Here is a 14,493-nt window from a genome sequence, read left to right on the forward strand (position 1 = left end):
GGATGTAATCATGAATTTAACGCTCCATAGCCTTACATACTTCGGATACACAAATAACCTAGGGGGTTTCATAATGACCTAATCTGCTATTTCTTCTGTCTATCTGGACCTTGTTTTTTGTTCCACACGTGGGAATACTCCGAATAAGACTTTGGTCCATTATCACTCGAATTTTATATTCATGTGAATATCCCATGAGGAAAAAACAAATTCAATGCTCTTAAGAAATGAGTGCATTGCATATTTTGCAAAATATGCAGTGCAAAATTTGAAAATCGTTTTGCAATCACGTTCAGAAATCATAATTTACGTATTTATACGAGGGCTATTCAAATAGAAAAGATTTATTTGTTTACTGATCAGAGATAAGTCGATTCTTAAAGTTATCTCGATATCTCGTTGGACATCTATCCAACCTATCAGATTGCGCAATAAAGTAACCATAAAAACTATTATAGATGTTGAAAATGTCCACTCAAATGGAACCGGGATTCATCACTGAAGAAAACACGACCCAAAATGCCAATTCCATTCGAATCAGTGAAGGGGAAAAGCAGCGACAGCACTACTTTTTTCTTTATCGAGTTCTTTAATTCCATGAATACGATGGGGATGGAAATCCAACTTTTTAATAGCCCTTTATGTACTTGAATAAGACATGCTTTTGAACAAAAGCACTGATTGTTTATAAACACACGTTCAGACAGGGAATGTGTTAGGATGGCTTTGTCGTGAACAAACCTTTATGGATGAGTTTGGTAGGTGAAATAGAATCTTCGAATCATTTGTCCACCTTAATCGTTAAGTTCCAAATATCCACAGCCAGAAAAGCGAAAGTGACAGAACGTTACTTGTGTTGACTGTGGCACGCCTTGGTGTGTGGCATTTACGTAAGAAACAGCTTTTTTTGAGGGAGGGAGAGATAGGGGGGAGAGTGGAGTTGAAGGGTGTCACGATGTCCTCTTATTTCTCAAGTAAACTGACGAAGAGCGTTCGATTCTCTAGCCTGTCGTAAATTGTACTGTATCTTGAGACACTCCAAACACGAGTCCTGTCGTCAACAAAAGTCAATCCCACCAAGAAGGCTTCGGGGCTATTTCTAGAAGTATGGCGAGTCGAATGACAGACTGCGCACACACAGACTGTGGGCGACATCATTCACTCGGGGAGGTGGCGACAACCAATTGCAAAAGCACAGACGAAAGGGTTACTTGACGATAGCTGTCGTCTTCTCCAAGCGGGGGGGGGGAAAGAGAAAAAAATATTAACGGACGGCTATCGGTGTTCCAAGAATAACCAAAAATAGACTGTGAGGACACGAAGACAGACACGATGATTAGGAAGAAACTGTAAAACAGAATACCTTCTGCGCATGCGCGAATAAAAAAAAAAAAATTGCTTTTTCGAAGTATGAAAGAAAATTAAGTCTGGTCATACTTTTGAATTGTAAATACTGTGGATACTGATTTCAGTCGTATGATCGAAACTAAAGTTATTGAAAGCAAACGTTTTATAGTAACTGACGATATTAAAGGGTTCCCACTACTTTTTTTTTTTTTTTCTATTAAATCAACCCATTTAGGCAATCTATGACAGCTGCCCTATGTCAAGTGAACTGCACAGTATTTCTGAGGCTGCATTAATAGACTACTCACCGTTGGCGCCCTCTAGTGTTAGTTGTCGGAATTAAGCGTGTAATTTAATATTTAATTACTGTAATGAAGTAGTTATACAGATTATTATCAGTGGCGGCTGTTAATGGTTTTTATTAGTGGAATTATTGCTTGAATTAGACCGGAACGTCTTTCCGGTTGATAAGTATACTTTTTAAAATTAAATTTAAAGTTTGTTAAACTTGCTAAAAAATGTTTTCTTAATTTTTCCAGTCAATGTTATAAAGGTCATTGTCGATAACAAGTTCGATTGGATTTATAATTAATCATGACGTCAGAATGACAACACCAACGAACTCTGGTGTGCAATGTTTTCATGTTTTCGATAAATATTTCGCAAAAAATATATTTAATTTTGTTTTAGTTGCCAATTAGCGATTAGCATTTTGATTGTTAATATTTCCATATTCGAGGCCTGTTATCAACAAAAATATTATAGCGTTAATATAGTTCTCAGTGATAATTTGGTTATGAATGTGGATTGGTTTTGAATATGGTTAATAAATATAACCAAATAATCGTTATTTTAGTTTAACAACAGTCCTGTATGTAGTAACCCGACTAGAACGAGGTTATATAGCTCTAAACTACTTTGTAAGAAAGGTAAATGAGATATAAATATAGACAGCTGTGAAGATAATTATAATTACAATACAAATACTATTTTGTATTGACTCTTGCGGTAGCACAGTGGATATAATTCTTCCGGAAACTCAGGATTTTTTATCCAGCAAACAGCAGACGGACCGAAGGGTACACGCAATTACAGAAACAATATACTGACGTCTCATAGCTTTAGTTTATTTGGCTCTTAATCCAACTGATACACTACACTGCACCCTGTGGACAATGCCTAGATTCAATCTCATAAAAATAGGAGCAATTTTTTTTGCCGAAATTGCAAGCTCCAGTTTTTCATCCAGCAAAACATGAACCACGAGCAATTTATAGACACAATACATTGATGCCTCATAGCCTTAGTTACTTTGACACAAAAACAACAAAGCGGGAAAAGGCTGGTTCACGATGTTTCCAAAGCAGGATCTCATCAGTAAATAACCTGATTTAAAAGAGGAAAATTTATCTGGGCTAATATACAGTATCCTCCAACATGTATTGGGACACCTCACCTCCAGCTAGTAATGGCTAATACCAGAAGCCACATGACAGGTAGATGGCAAATCAGAATATTAAAAAGCATGTACGCTCAATGCAGGGTAGATTGAACAAAACTGGAGAAGAAACGTATGTAAATAATTTCACAAGAGGTGTGATAGTAGATTGTCACATACCGTGCATGTTCTTTCGACAGTTATCTGAAAAGAATTTTGTTGATTTGTTTAGAAAAAATCTAAGGTGGCTAAGGATAAGAGGCACCATGTGTTCTCAGGTTAGTTGATTTATTTGTAAGATTACTGCAGCGGGGCCATATTATTCAATAGGCACAGTAGGCACTGTGGTTTCGAGATAAATTTAAAGAATTTTCTCAGCAATTTTGTGTAAAAGAAATTTTACAGCAAGTAATTCTTAAACTAATAATCACCCAATGCTACAGTGTATTTATTATAAACTATTATATTTTCATAAACTATTATAAATTATAAGTTATTATAATTAGATCTTTATATAAATCGTTTTATTATTGCAAATTTAGAGGGATGACACAACTGCCTTTAAAGGGAGCGTTAATTAACTTAGAACCACTGCAATGAAGCGCTGCTCACTGGTTGACTGTTAGAACATGGGATTCGTCTCAATCAAGAGTATAATTCGAGTACAGAGACTCGTAGTCAATAGTACTGATTAAGATGGTTGGTAAACACTTATTGGAACCTCTTATCTAGATAACCTGTCCATTGGCATATAGAAACGGTGGTAGCAGAAATTGGAACAGAGTAATAAAAATTATCCTGAAGTAACAGAAAACGTTAGCCCCAATATAATTAACTCTAACACATTTTCCAAGCTCTTCTGAAAGATTAACATTTCTTGATAAATAGGCCTAAGCTCTTCTTATTGTAAAAAAGGGTTTCGTTTATTAATTAATGTACACTAATATTCATTGTGAATGTGTATCTTTATTACCTAATGATTCCAACGGGGAAGTTCCACTAATGGCTATTCTAGGGACTTAATATCGCATCTGCTACAAATGCATCCATGAAGTGACACGAAAGTAAAAAGAGACACGCGTCACTCTTCCCAACTGCTCTGGTCCAGTCGCCAGACGGTACCGGAGTTGGTCACGCTTCACGGGTAAAGAATATTACTTGTGGGTCACCACGCGCCTGGATCTCACCCTCCTATATGTAAAAAAAGCTGTATTTCAGTGGCCCCATGTGTGGCGTTCAAGAGAAAAAGAAAGAGACAACCAGGATTTGAAAGGCACTTTTAGTTAAAGTCAGTACGTAATGTCTTTCTGGGAGGCTCCCTTTTACCCTTAAAAAATGTAAGAAAGAAAGATTTGTTTTCAGATCAACGAATAAGATATTTTTTTATCGACTGTTGAGCATTCAAAGCGTTAATTTTATCATCAGGGCATTAATTTTTGGGTAGAAAAAATCACAGATAATTGGATACTGTTTCTAGTCTCTCTGGGCGCCATTTTCGCTCTGGTTTTTGAGACCACCATCTTGGCGACTGCCATCTTTGTGTGCGGTGTATCATCTCATTAGACAGAGCTTGACTTTTGCTGTGACATGCAGGCACCGCCAGCGCGAGTCAACTCAGCGGCACGACGATCGATCAGAACTATAAATATACCGCTCCGCCTCTGTCAGGAGGCGAGACCAAAGAGGATTACAGAGCCAAGGGAATGGATGACAGAAGAGTTGGGCAGGAAAGCGTCTTTTCCAGGGGCTGCTGTTTCCAAGGAGACAGCTCCACACGATAACATCGTTACAAAGAATTCTTTGAGGGCCTCTCATGAGTGCGTATTTTTCAGGACACGCCGCGACTGCATTTTTAAACAGCTATCTGTCTATTTTAATTGTAAATACACTCTAAAATAGCTAATCATATCTAAGTGAAGGAGATGAAACATTCCATCTCGTCCATGCGAAAGATGGAAATGCAGGCAAGCCTATGTGGATAATGATGTGGTAAAAATCATAAGTATATTAAATGCAAAGAAGTAACTGTTTCATAAGCGACAACAGAATATGTTTTTACGATGACGTGTCTGTTACATACGTCACAATATTAATTCGATTTAATTTAACAATAGCGTTTCATACGCGACAATGGAATTTTTTTTTTACGAGGGCGTGTCTGTTACATACGCCACAATATTATTTTAGTTTAATTTAACAATCAAGTGTGTTTCATACGTCACAATGATTTATCTTTCTCATCCTGGGGTCCCTGTTTTTTTTCCCTGGGGAGGGCTCCCAGGATTTTCTTTTTCATATTTTATTTTTCAACATCAGGTGGGACAGAGCCTCGAATTAAGACAGTACGTGCTCTACTGGGATTGGTCCACATTCCGTGGTGTGGACGGGTACCCAGAATCATCTCTCCAGGTGACTGATGCTTATGGGTATCCAAGCTGCCAGAACAACACGACACATATAATACACACAAAACTATACTAATCACATATCTGGCCCATTTACAGTGGTACTGCTCCTCTCTGTGACACCAGACAGATTTGAATTGACGTTCCAGGAGCCGCCCTTTACAAAAACACGTATCCATATGTCCCACACATACTTCACAATGCTATTTGATACACGTTAACAATAGAGTGTATTTCATACGTCACAATGCTATTTGCTGCAATTTAACAATCGAGTGTGTTTCATACGTCACAATGCTATTTGCTGCAATTTAACAATCGAGTGTATTTCATACGTCACAATGCCATTTGCTGCAATTTAACAATCGAGTGTATTTCATACGTCACAATGCTATTTGCTGCAGTTTAACAATCGAGTGTATTTCATACGTCACAATGCTATTTGCTCCAATTTAACAAGCAAGTGTATTTCATACGTCACAATGCTATTTTCTGCAATTTAACAATCGAGTGTATTTCATGTGTCACAATTTGCTTTAACAATAAAGTGTATGTAGTTTTTTTTTCTTTTAATCTGGAAATGTAATAAAATATTAGCACTTTTTGGATGTGTTGCAAATATTTAAATTCAGTTTAAAAACTGTTTAGTTTTAATACCAGAAAATGCTAATAAATTGAGATTATATTTTTGGCACTTCAGTGTTCTTCTATTGTCATACAAATGAAAAATTTTATGCGCAGAGATTTTTCGGAGTTTAATAGATTGAAATGATGTTTCTTGCTAAATCTTTATGCATTCAGAATATCTGAAGATCTCATGAAAAATAAACAGTGTTCGCAATCTCCATTGAATGAAGAGTATTTATTTCAGCATCTTCAAGTACCTTTATCTACTGGGTAACTCATGCACGAGAAGTCGACGAAAGACAGAATGTGGAAGTAAAATACGACGAGATAAACAATCGTTATTTACCTTACAAATTCCAACGCCAAATGATGTTATCCGTCTTTATTTAAACAAGAATCTTCATATCTCTCTCAAATCTAGAAAGCCAATGGGACTTTCTAAAAGTAACAGCATTGGAGATGGTGTATTCCCCGGTGTATGCGTCTGTTTTCCCAGTTATGTCTCCAGACGAACGCACGAAATGGAAACAGAATTGAGAAAAAGCTATTCTCTGAGACAAGACGGATTGGCTCTGTTCTCCGTGCAAGAATCACCATTATCATTATGGTTGCTACGGGTGATCTCTGATGGAAATCTGACCCGAAAGAGCCGTTGCTAGGCAACCCCTGACTTTACCGAGGTGACGCTAGACACAGATAAGAAGTATCGTTTGTTCGCCCCCGGGCAAAGCGTCAGACGGCGCAGTACAGAAGATGACGACGTCTCCGTAATACGCCGTCAATGTACCAGAAGTTAGTCGCCGTCTACTGAGAATCGAAGCGGAAAATTATTCGCGAATAATTGGATTTTGGTAGTTTCGCTGTTGAAGATTACGATGACTTTGCGATGGAAATTGTTCACAATAAATATGTTATGCAGGAAGCATAGACTCTTTTACGCAATGCTGCAGCTAATTAATAAAGATTAATTGAGTCAAAGATCAGGTCAACGTATTAGATTTAATTATTAGTATTATGATATCATCTAAGACATTTCAAGTGAACCTTCTTCAGCACAGAATATAACCATATTTAGTGATAATAAGAATACTCTGTAGAACCAACTGAAAGGGAAGCTATATTCTGCACCATCTCGTGCGAGAGAGAGAGAGAGAGCTGTACGAAGTGAACGGACCCTGACTGTCTGTGGACTTAAATAAATGTCTAATCATGACCTTCACCCGTTAACCCAGGAAAATGTATGTTATTATCGGTACTTGAATTCTGTATCTGAAGAAGGGGGTAAGAGATACTCTCGAAACGTAGATGATAACGATCGATCGATCATAATGTGCATTTTGTTGTGGTGTCTCATGTCTTGTCGTTGCATAATATATAGGTTGAAGTAATTTTTTTTAGGAGGCGTTGGAGGAATAATAAAAATCTTGGGCACATGATGGCTTCCGTACTCTTACTACTGTATTTTGGTGTATTTAATGGGCTGTTTTATTTCCTTTATATATGGTGCATATCGAAGTTTGGAATATGTCCAGTTTTTAGCCGCAAGTCTTAGTTATAGTATATCAAGCAGGGAACTGTTTGGATGACTGCCAATTTTCTCTTCGTGGTGCTTTGGATGGAAGCCAAAGAGTAAACAAAAAGTTAGCTCTATGACTTGATCTGCACCAAGAAAAAATAAGAAATAAATAAGGTAAAAACTATATATATAAAAAAAGAAATTGGCTATTTTTTTGTAATTTTTTTTTTATTTAAGAAAAATACGAACAACCCGGGTTTGAGTTAAACTTTAAACACCCTTGATCACAGAACGATTTTTCTTCCATCTTTGTTATTAAAGGTAGAGTCAAAACCCTTTCTCGATGTCAAAACATAGACAATGGAATATAATGCACTGTTTTGTTATTTTTTTAGTAAAGATGTATAAAATAAAAGAGGATTTATCTATTTAAATTAGTTTTTTAGTAAATTTTGCATTTTATTAAAAAATACTTTAGAACTGTATAAAAACTAAAATAAATCTTTCTATTACATCCGTATAATTCTTTATATAGATTATACCAATCCTACTATTGCTCTGCTATGGGCACCAAGTTTTGCAGTACTCATGAAGCCTGGTGGAATCCTTATGGGTGCTCAAAACAAGTTGTAGGTACCTGATTTGGGTTATGGTTGTTGCAGGTCAACATTAGAGGGATGGCTTTCTAGAAGTCGTAAAGACTTGGAATATTCAGTCTGTGTTAAAACTATCATTGACGACTCGGATATAGTTAAAAATCCACTTTCCACAGAAGGGCCGTCAGAATTGATTGGATGATGAATCTGGTGAACAGCATAACTGGGATTATGCTTCAGAAATATGTTCAAGTAAAACGACATATTTTCCTAATCATCAAGAATTGGATGACTTCTGGAGGGACTTGGGTCTAACGAAATACAGTGCAGATCACCTAGCATCTCGTTCAAAAGAGTGGAGTCTACTGGAACGCAGCCGTAAGACTTCCAAATAAAGTAAAAGACCTCACTCATGTCTCTGGGGGGTTCCTTCTTCGTTTGTAAGTTAGTTTCACTAAGTTCCTTTGGCTTCTGTGCTTTCGGGACAGCAGGGCAGTAGGTCAGCTCTACATAAGAAGAGAATAGTCTGCCAGAATTGATCTGCAGCCTAAAGCACAGGTAACAGTCTCTTGGCTCCAAGAAACAGTCTTACTTCCACCACTCCATATCAAGCTGGCACTGGTCAATTCATTAAAACATTGAATCTTCATGGTGACACCTTCAAACATAAACAATCGATGTTTCCAAAATTGTCTAATACAAAACAGAAAGGTAGCATATTTATTGGTCCAGAAGTTAAGCAGATGTTGGCATCGCAAGAGCTGGAAGACAAAATGACTGAGGCTGAGTGAAATGCTTGGCAGTCGTTTCGCCTTGTAGTGAATGGTTTTCTTAGTAACATCAAGGGTAAAAATCGCAACAAACTAAACTAGTTTTCAACAAACTAGTTGAAAAGTTGATTAAAACGGATTGAAGAATGTCAATCAGGTTCCGTTTTTCGTGCACTCGTCTGGATTTTTCCAGACCAAATGTAGGAGATGTCAGTGAAGAGCACGTGGGGGAGGGAGATTTCACCAGGGTGTATAGTCAGTTGGGATGAGGTACCATGGAAGCTGGAATGAAGCTATCAATGGCGATTATATCTGATTCTCGAATCAAGATAAATACACTGACCACAAACGACAAAAATAATCAAATGTATATTTTTAAGAAAATCTTTGATTAATCTGAGAAGGATTTCTACTTTTTAATTTTAATTTTTTTAGCTTGTTGTTTACAAAGCGTAATTCATAAAATATTAGCATAAAAGCCTTTTGTAACCATTACTATCCGCTTTACTATATTAAAACTAATGCGGCAAAAAATTAAGACTAAACACCCGCATTAATTCCAGTAAAAAAAAAAAAAAAACAGCTTTTAAGAGCATCCCTTTTGCGAGCCACTTCCCGACTTCATTTTCGCTTTACGGAGAAGAAACACCCCTGTGTGTCAGTGCATTTTCTGGTTGGCTGCTTTTACTTCGGCTGCATCAGCATACCCTGAGGCAAGCGGGCAACTTAGTGACGAAAGCTGACGATGACCCATCTACCTTCTCTCCACACACACGCACGCACGAAAAGTTCGTGTGTGGAAAATGCGCCGAGCCATGATCAATAGCGGCAATCACCCGCTGTTATATGTGGCATGTTATTGCTCTCATTCCCGTGAAGAAATTACTGGGCATGTATTCATGGGCCCGCCCACCGTTAGAGCTGGAAAATACATCATTATCGGAGCTTTCGTTTGACGAAGTTCCGAGTCATATGACTCACGGATTATGGAAGAAGCAAAAACTACCTGACTGCATTCGTTTTCCGGCTGTGAGATCGTGCTGAAGACTCACACCCTGAATTGCTGCTAAATTAACGTTTTGGCATACTAATCCTGGATTACCACAAAAGCCTGCTTTTAATATAGGTTTCATAAACTATTGCAGGGTTTCATTAAAAAAGGAACATGCAGTGGTAAGCCTTTGAAGTGAAGATGCAGAGTTCAACGGAATGGAGTGTTATTATCTTCCCATTTTTCTCCAGTAACGTATAAAACAAAAAAGGATTTAATTAATTAAATAAAATATTTATAGAATGTTGCTTTGTTTTCCACAATACTCTAGTTTTTATAATAACTAAACAATACTTGTTGGTTATTTTTATATGTTTGTAATTTAAGTGTTATCGCCAGTCTTTGATATGATATTTAATGATATTCTTAACATTTTTGAATATTAGTATTCCGCGGAAATGTTTAAATAGTTTTAATTAATGTGTTTTACACTTTTTGTGCATTAGTGTTTGTAGGTGAATGGGTGGTGTGAACCCAATGAAGTCATGCATCTAGACTGTCGCGTGTCCACCACTCAAGCGGCTGGAAGTATGACCTGTGTTCTGTTCGTACGGACTACATCCCCTCATACCATTATAAGGTCTTGTTACCTCCAGTGATCATCTTTTTGTTGTGTCGAACCAACTTCATCCGTAAAAATGCTTCATTTTTATCCGAAATGCGATGGAATCTTTCAAGACGGCAACGCAACTATCCACAGACAACCATTCCCTCTAAAATTTGTCCAGTTCCTCCTTGAATTTATTTAAGCTATCAACTTCCACAACGACAGATGGAAGTTTGTTCCAGCAATTAACCACCCGCTGGCTAAAGGCAAACTTCCGCACATCTATTCTACAACTGTCTTTCCTCAATTTTAATTTTGAATTTATGCACCCTTAGGCTCATAATCTGAGCAAGAAGAAGAATCCCATCAGCATTGAGCCTGCTCAACCCATTCAAGGCCTTATACAGCTCAATCAGATCACCTCGCAGGTGCCTAGTCTCCAGCCGTTGCAATTTGCAGAACTTAAGCCTCTCTTAGTAAGAGGACCCCTTCGTTCCCCTCACCAGTCTTGTTGCCCTTCTCTGTACACGCTCAAGCAAATCTACATCCTTCCTAAAATGAGGCCTCCAGACCTGTACTCAGTACTCAAGGCGTGGCCTCACCATTGCCTTATACAAAGGGATAATCACCTCCTTGTCTCTGCTAGCAAAATTCCTGTATATCATTGAAAATACCCCACGACTTGCTCTGCCAGCCTGTCTGCACTGCTCAGAAAACTTCATATCTGACTGCACAATTAGTCCCAGGTCTTTTTCCACCCTAAGTGTAGTACCACACAGTTGGTACGTTCCTCTGGAGTTTCTCCTACCCATATGCAGTACTTTGCATTTGTCAATGTTAAACTTCAGTTGCCACTTGCCCATCTGCCCAAATTATCTAGATGCTGTTGCAGTAACACACTGTCATTACTGTCATTAACAACTTGTAGCTGAATGGTTCGAAGAATATTTCAAGATTTCCAACATCTATGGTGGCTACCTAATTTTCTAGATCTGAATCCCTTTGAGGATGTCTGGGATATGTTGAAAAGGGGGAGTTCAGTTTCGCAGTTCTCTACCAACCACACTACAGCGGCTGACAAATATTCCGATAGAAAAATGGTCAAATCACTCTATCAGACATATAGCAGAATCCATGGCACAACGTGTACGAACTGTAATTCGGATGAAAGGTCATCCGAATTACAGTTCGTCAGCGAGTCCATTGATAAACAAATTAGTGTCTAAATCTCTCTCAATTTCTGATATTTGTTTTATTTTAAAAACGAATTAATAATAACATAATAATGTAAAATAAAATAAATTTTCGCATAAAATAAAATAAAAACTTTTAAGCAAATAAAATAATTTTTCCACAAATAATCACATATTTACTGAAGCACAATGAAACAATCCAGAGTATATCTGCCATGGGTGATACACCTATTGCTTTGTAGAACAATAAAATCATCACTTTTTATGCAGAAAAAGAGCTATAATAAGAACAGACGCAAATTTACTTGCCTCAACAAACTGTAGCATTTGCTAGACACTGAACAAGATGGAAAGAGAAATTAATAAGGGAAAATGAAGAGAACAACAAAATCACCCAGATGAGATCGGAAAATCTAAACAATGTACAGTAACGAAAATACTTTCAACAACTTAAAAAAATGATGTACTTGAATTTCAAGAGAGAAAAAGATAAAAGAGGACCGTTGTTGCTGGGACAAGAATTAGAATTAAGTTAGCAATAGACCCGGAAGACAAGCACGAGGCAGAAGAAAAAAAAACAAACCAGAAACAGCTAGCTGAATCATACCTGATCTTACTTAAAGCGGAGCACTTAAAGATTCCAGCAAGGCTAAAAGAAAAACCCCAGAGACACTTACTATCGTGTTACCAACAGAGCACAAGGAAGGTACACTTTGCATGGGACACGTGCAGCTGTAATACGCAGGCATGAGTGTACATTTGCAATGTATACTTACAAAAGAATCATTAAGAAGATTACAGAAGGGAAAAGACCGTAATCTTGGAGTTGGAGTTAGGCTACACAGGGGCAGATGATATATAAACAAGTAAAAGAATTTGACTGAACAAACACTACAAAACTGCAGTCAGTAAGCTATTGTAAAGGTTTAACTTCAAAGGAAGGAGATCTAATGACATTAATATTCAACATTACCAATAAAATGACCCAAAGAAGCTGAAATTAAACAAATAATAAAATAAAACAATGAGGAGGTTAAATGAAACTTCTTCCAAATATTTATCCAATCTCTCTTTAAATCTACAAAAGTAACCCGCCTGTACAAGGATGGATGGTCACCTGGGCCAATAATTGATTGCTGTTTCATTAGAGGCATATTTTCGTATATCTGATCAACGATTATTTTCCTTAATTTGAATACACGTTTCCGTATTTTCATAATGATCAAAAGAAAAAATATATTCCCATTATTAATTTATTCAACTTATATAAGGCATTCAACACTTCTATCAGATGCCAAGAAAGATGCCTAGTTTCCAACATTGCAGCTTGCAAAATTGGACTATCTTTGAATATGAGTATCTTACTAGAAGAATGTGAATCTTACTTTGCAGCCACAGTTTTTCTGCTTTCTTTTTCACTCTTTCAAGAAAGTCTATGCTTTTCCTGAATCGAGACCTCCAGACCTGTATGCAGTGTTCGAGATGTGGACTGACCACTGATCTGTACAGGGAGAGAGTTACGTCTTTATCTCTTCTGGCAAAATTCCTCTGTGTCATTCCCTGTACGCAGTTCTTTTGCTCTTGTATCGTGGGCAACCTCGATTATCACGTACTGAATGTCCAAAGGGAGTTTGGAACCATTCGAAAGAATCTCGTGCCAGCACCAGCACACACAGATACACACGCACGATTTTTCCCTTTCACTCAGGGGACAGGACAGCAGGAAACGAAGAAGAAAATAGCGTAAAGTTAAAAAAAAACGATAAAGGATACTATAGTGGAATACGATAAAGGATACTGTACGACAATGTCTTTATCCAGTGCTGCCCAAAGTGGTCCATAAAGGGTAAAAGTATTCAATTAAACAACGGTAATAAAGTTATCCAAGAACAAAGTCCAGTAAGGAAGAAAAGGAACCACAATGTAAATCTGTTAAGCTGGAGTGGTATCAGAAGTCACTAGTTGATGACGGTCTTACTTTGCAGAGGAAGGATGATTGAGTTGCGAAGTCGCTTAACAAAGAAGGAGCTAGAGAAAGACGACATCCATTAAAACTTGCTTGCCGTGTTCTTGAAAAACCAGCAGGTTATTGTACCATGTGGACATGTTTTTTTTGTAAAGGGCGGCTCCTAGAACGTCAGTTCAACTGCGGCTCGTATCTCTGTGAAGAACAGTATCACCACCAATGGGCCAGTTATGTGTGTGACGTAGGTTTGTGTGTATTATGTGTGTGTTCTGTTATTGTGTCTGGCCGCTTGGCTACCCAGAAGCATCAGTCACCTGGAGAGATGATTCTGGGTACTCCTCCACACCACGGGAAGGTGGGCCAGTCCCATAGTGCTCGTACAGTCTCAATTCGAGACTCTGACCCACCTGATTTTGCCAAAAGGTGAGTCAGATTCCTCTGGAGTGAAAAAGCTTCCAGTTTTTGCTTCCAGTTTTCAACAGCTCCACAAGCACATAAATCTGTATGATGTAGTCCGAGTTGGAATAATTTTGCATCGAGGGACCCATGTCCCGTTATAATATATGAAGTTTCCATTCCCATAGAAAATCATGTTTTTGTCGACTTATTTAGTAAATATATTATTTGTGGTATAAAACTTCTTGGTACGACTCCCGTTGAGGAACTGTCCCATCTGGTCTGCCATTTCTTCTTCTTCTCTGTCTTTGGATTGGCCTTCAAATTGAGCTGTATATTTAGATATAAAGTTGGTATCTCCCTTTTAATTCTGTAATATAATCCTCGAAAAATAACATATAGATCCAGTGGATGGTTCCAGCTAATACTTGCAATTCTGCAGTTGATACTGTTCTGCATACACGATTGACAACAACTAATATTTATCTTTGTATCGTCTGTAACTTGTTTGCAAAGCTTACTATTCTAGCTCTATAAAACCAGGCTCCTGCTGCGTATGTGACAATAGGTAAGAACACTGCTTTGTAATACAAAAATAAAGTTTTTCTAGAAAGACCTCAGCCTGCTCTTGAAATTCTAAT

Source organism: Mastigoproctus giganteus, chromosome 5, assembly GCF_048544385.1.
Source record: "Mastigoproctus giganteus isolate SK-2022 chromosome 5, ASM4854438v1, whole genome shotgun sequence".
In the NCBI taxonomy this organism is placed as follows: domain Eukaryota; kingdom Metazoa; phylum Arthropoda; class Arachnida; order Uropygi; family Thelyphonidae; genus Mastigoproctus; species Mastigoproctus giganteus.